Here is a 6,000-nt window from a genome sequence, read left to right as displayed (position 1 = left end):
CGGCAGGGACGTGAAAAGATAGGGGTCAGATAGCCTAGGTTTTCTCTGGGTACTTAGGGTTTCTCTGGGTACCTAGGGTTTCTCCCACTCTAAGACCTCTCGTCCACTTAAATTTGGTGACTTATTCAAGTAATATAACTTGTTTCGCATGTAAAATTAATACTATTATTATCGTTTGAAATCGTTATTATTTATACTCATATAAAAATATTATATGTTTATCTGACCTCTTGTTACCCAAATAAGTACGTGTGAAAGCAAATAAATAAATCTGTTCAAAATATGAAAATCCGTAAATAGTAATCTACTACAGTTCTTATATTGTATTCCTGTTGGTTATATTTCAATAATTAATATACTTTATATCTTATATTCCTGAAGAGCCATCAAGACATGGCGACAGTGCTAGATGAAGATCGTTGAGTTTTATTTTTTATGATAATTATTTATAGTTATCTGTATAAAACGTTAATTGAAATCACGATAGGTTTATTTACTTAACAATGTTGTTTATGGAAACAAAACAGTTGTTTACATTACCATAGCGGTAGCGTGGTGTCTGTTATTTTGCGGAGATGTTTTCTTCAGAGACAATCAATGCGCAGCGGATAAGGATGATGAGGCAGCACAGACACAAATTAATCACATAGAACACAATAGGAATCCGTGAATAGCGGTGGACGATAAGTGCTATTGTTTGTAGGCCTATAAAAGGGGTCATACCAAGTGCAAACTCTCAACGCCTTTGATTAAACAATTGTCACCGGAAAATAAACAATCGTTTCAGGCAAAATATATTGTACATTTCTCAGTGGGTACACAGTAAGTCAGGAATGGCAATAGGTATCTTTTTCCAATTTCATGAGTATGTGATAATGAAATGCATGTGTCATGCCACGTGTTTTTTATTTGATGAAGTAGTTTTAGGAATCATGTATTGTAGATGTCAATCCTATATAAATCGGGTGTTGATTGACCCTTTAACAGTGTACTGTACCATGGGAAAAAGCCCTACCATCATGACATGATTCCAAGAAAATTGTAGATCTATTTTATTAGACCAGAAATCATCCTCGATACTCCATGAGACAGAATCCAATGTTCAGACACTGGGAAACACAATATTCCATTTTCATCCTCGACACTCCAGGGGTTACTATTACTGACGACGTTGTATCCACCCATGGACTATATCATAGTAAAACTGAAGGCAGTTAAGAAGAAGAAAAAATATGCCCAATCACAGGCCTGCAAAGACTTCCTTTGAAGACTACAGTGAGAGCGACACCCAACTTCAAAGCCACACATTCGACCACAGTGAACCGTTATTCGATTCTATTGATGTACATCAAAGGACTAGATTACCTGTTCTGTTGCCTCCGGTTTTACAGTGAGATAGTCCAGGGGTGAATATCAAGTCAGTGATACTAAAAATAGTGTTACCTTTGAAGTATCGAGGATGGTCAGCATCGGTTAAATCTGTAACTCGAAATGACATGTACTCAACTATGCCGAAGTTTTCCGGAAAAATTCTAATACATTTATCAAATTGAAGGCATTTTAATTAAGATACCAGTTGATTTTGAACAAATGTATTTACATTTATAATGAGTAATTTGCAAAATTATTGTTTAAAAAAATCAACAATGCGTAAAATTTCTTTATAATAGCATTTGATGACTTGTTTTTACTTCTGCTTAATGCTTACCCTATATATAACCTATCATCCTAGATTCATCGGTTACTATTACTGATTATATCCACCCCTGGACTATCTTATAGTAAAACTAAAGGCAGACAGAATAAAAATCTGACCAATCACAGGCATGCAAAGATCTTCTATGAAGACTTCTGACTCTAATAGAGTGACGCCCAACTTCAAAGCCACACAGTCAACCACAATGTATCGTCATACGATTCTTTGAATGTACATGAAATAATTAAATTAACTCTTCTGTTCTGTTGCCTCCAGTCTTGCTACGAGGTAGTCCAAGAGTGTAAATAACGTTAGTAATTGAAACACCCTAGAGTATCGAGGACGATATGATATCGGCCAAATCTGGAAAATGACATTACTCAACTTTGTCGAAATTTTCTCAAAATGTTCAAATGCATTATCAAGTTGGAGCCATTGGAAATAAGATACCAGTGGATTTTGAAGAAATGGATTTACATTCATGAGTAAATTGCTCAATCATTGTTTAAAATCTCAGCAATGATAACGACATACATGTAATTGCATGTGATGACTCAAATTTACTTCTGCTTAACTTTTACCCTAACCCAAAATCATTATTCGTTTATTTGTAACAAATTAGAAAATCCACATATACACAATATTTTTCCCGAAGATTTATGACAAATACATTATTTACGATATATTATATGGACTCTCACTGCCATCACAGCATCTATTTTTCTCACTTTATTATGATGGATACTTCATAGATGATTAATAAAAGATAAACCATTTGTAAATGTATTTCGCTGTCTGTCTATGATATTTGATGCCGTATGTAAATGTAGTCCTAGCAGAAAATTGTCAATGTCAGCACCAGGTATCTGACCGATATATTTTTATTAATGGTTAATCTTTTATTTACGTTCTACAAAGTATATTGGTTCCAATGCGACTCTCTCCCGCCATTAAGTAATAAAGTTCTATTCAGCAGAGTACATGATGCAGCACAGTAGTCACATTCGAGATGGATTAATAATTGAAAATTGAAATAAAAGACCAACATACTGACGACTCAAATTACTATAGGGACGCCATCGGATTATACTAGATGTCATAGCAACCGCCCGGTCGTGTGCATTGGCATACACCGGAAATGACGTATTCTGTTTTCCCTATCGTCCTTTCTTCCTCTTTTTGTAAGCCATATACTAGAACAATGACATGGTTGACCGATATATCCGTATTTGATGTTTAAATATGTTAGCTTTTTTGATAAAAAACAATATTTACTTATTTATGATATGTTATATGATACACGGAACAGTATATAAGAGAAGGCGAACGGACGAATGATGTTACACTAGCAAACAATAATCCTTGTCAAACAATATGATATATTTGTTAATTTTAAAATTATGTTTTTTCTTTTTTCATTTTACAGATAGATCATTTGTATTCATCAACTTTTCAATTTTAATATTTATCCATTCTATGACAGGGTATATTGAAATAAATCAAGAAATGCCAATTCACATCAGTTATTATATAATATGCAAAATATAAAACACAACCATTACTTAATTATATGATACGATCATTAGTTTATTAGTTGAAATATATTGGGGGAAATATTATTTTCCTGTTATGTCAAAATGATAAAATGGCTTAATATTACAGTTTTGAACATAATGTGTAGGCGTAAAGATGTGCACTTTACATATCGATACAAAACGTGAATATACTGATTGCCAACGCTGTCATTCTAAACTGCCGTGCGAGGTCTTATGCTGAAATGTCAATTTCCCTCGCGAGGCCTTGCCCACAGAATATGTAAGCTTCAGATGAAACTTAACCAGAAGTTATGTATAAAACTGGTGCTGTAATTGTTGCTACAACGGTTGTATTTCAACATAAAAGTTGTATATCTAAACATGTTACTGCACTTCACTGGCGATAATATCCCTAACAAGTAGCTTCTGATGATGCTTGTTCTTCCACCAAGCAATAAAATCATTTCTAAGTACGTTCTTCAGGTTGGAAAGCAGGGTCCATACGTTACATGATTAGCTATATTTTTGTATCCATGACTAGTACAGGATGTGTACCCTGTCACCTTCATCAGACCAGGCAGCATAAGTACATACAAATTCAAAATGTGTAAAAGAGTTGTCTTCGAAGTGAAAGTTGAAAAACGATGATGTTCGAAATGTTTTTAGAAGCTTCGTGGTTATGTAACATAATTAGCCTCACTAAATTGCCCCTTTTATAACAACCATTACTATGTGCTGTTACCATTACTATTAAGTGCTATGGAATTACATTATTCAACTCAGAGTCGTTTGAAGGAAGGGCAGGTAAAAACAATCTATTTCAATCTGGAAAAAAACGCTTCGACTTCGACCGCTTTTTGCACCTCATTTTTTGTTAGAAGAAATATGTTAGTTATTTTGTGATTTATCCAACCTTTTTTTGCTGAACTTGTTAGAATTGTTGATTACGTCAATGACATTCCTTAAATGTCACTGATGATTAAGATGTTTTGAATAATTAGAAGCAGAGAATACGTGGGCAAAAGACATACTATGAATAAAAAAATAAAAACAAAAGAACAAAAAAACAAAACAAAAAAACATAATACCTTCTTGTTTGAAATATTTCTTCACTTAGATTATTACAAGGGAATAACATATTTTGTTCATAGACGGAAACAAAAAGTTATGTTAACAATTTGAACACAGGAAGTTCTTCGTGACGTACGAACAAGTGGCAGGCGACAAAAACCGGAAGTTGTAAGAGCGCTAGCTCAAACATCACAAGACGTCCAAATATTTGAAGTTATTCCCACTTCTCCTTCATTAGAAAACGTCAAGTACTGGGCTTTGATTCATTTAATGAACTAGTTAATGCAATGGTGACGACACTTGATACTTTAATTCACGGATATTACGTTGGCTATACTTTTAAAACTTTCCATTCTACAAAATAAAGGATGCTCCTCAAAGGCACACTATCTTTCCGAATCGACTTTTTGATTTTTAAAAGGGTAATATAAAACGAGATTGATTTAGCGTTATTTTAAAATACACTTATACCTACCTTCTGAACAATTTTATTAAATAAATTTTATATTATTTTTTATAATGTGAGGCGTCTTATGTTTCAGTCGTCATAAGTTAGTTAACTATAATAACTGCACCAGAAGGCATTTACAACAAAAGGAATCATCACAATGACGTTATTATCGTTTTTGGAAAAGAAAAAAAAACATTTTTTGATTCGGAAAAGTATAAACTCCGTTCATTTCAATTGTTGTTTATTTTTCACAATGTTGATTTGCATACTTGTTTCACTTAGATCTTACTGTATGAATTCAGGCGCTTTTTATCAAACGCATGGTCATATTTCAAGGGGTAACATGAATTTGGGGTTTTCATTATATGAACGTCTTACTAACAAGCAGATTCATGTAAGAACGTGCATGGTTTTTTTGGAAAGCCGGATTACTTGGAGAAAAAAACCCGACTAACGGTCAGTACCTGGTACAGGTATTCGAACTAGCGACCCAGAGGTGGACGGCTTGTGGTAATACGACGAGACAATTTAACTATTGGGCCACCACGGCCCCTAAGAGGTACGAAACATCAGTATGATCAAAATAATGATTTACATGCTCGTACCAGGGGTTACTGTCATTCTTATCATATCCATCCGTAGACTGTGTCATAGCAGTACTGAAGGCTCTGTATTTAACATCAAATGAACAGGTAGGTTGGTTCTTTGATGTACATGAAAAGAGTTGAATAACGGTAAAGTTTGGCGTCGCTCTTTCTGTTGTCTCTAAAGGAAATCTTCGCAGGCTAGTTAAGTGGTTAGTTTTCTCCTGAACTGCCTTCAGTTTTTCTATGAGATAATCCAGGTGTAGACATAACGTTAGTTGTAGTAACCCATGGAGTGTGAAGGATGACTGAACATTGGTATCTGTCTCTCCCTTTACTTTTCATTGGGTCTCAGAGAAAAGTATACATTGCAAAGTTTTTTGTAACCGTTTCGCTCCATTCCGGACCTACTGAATGTTACCGTTCAGTTTTATTTTAAAAGATATTTCCTTTTCTTTTTGTCTACTGTTTTAAAGTCACGATTAATCACATCAGTCATGTCAAGGTGAAGAGGTCGTAGCGGGGTGAAACAAATGTCAAATATAAAATTCAAACTTTTTTTCTTCTTATTAAAACCACACTTCTGCCTCGACAACCATTGGGTATTGACACCCGATACATACTTTTGCCTAGTACCAGTCCCCGACAACCCCGGATATTGAT

This window comes from Argopecten irradians, chromosome 8, assembly GCF_041381155.1.
Source record: "Argopecten irradians isolate NY chromosome 8, Ai_NY, whole genome shotgun sequence".
Classification (NCBI taxonomy): Eukaryota; Metazoa; Mollusca; class Bivalvia; order Pectinida; family Pectinidae; genus Argopecten; species Argopecten irradians.
The sequence above is the reverse complement of the archived record's forward strand: the minus strand, read 5'-3'. Positions refer to the sequence as shown.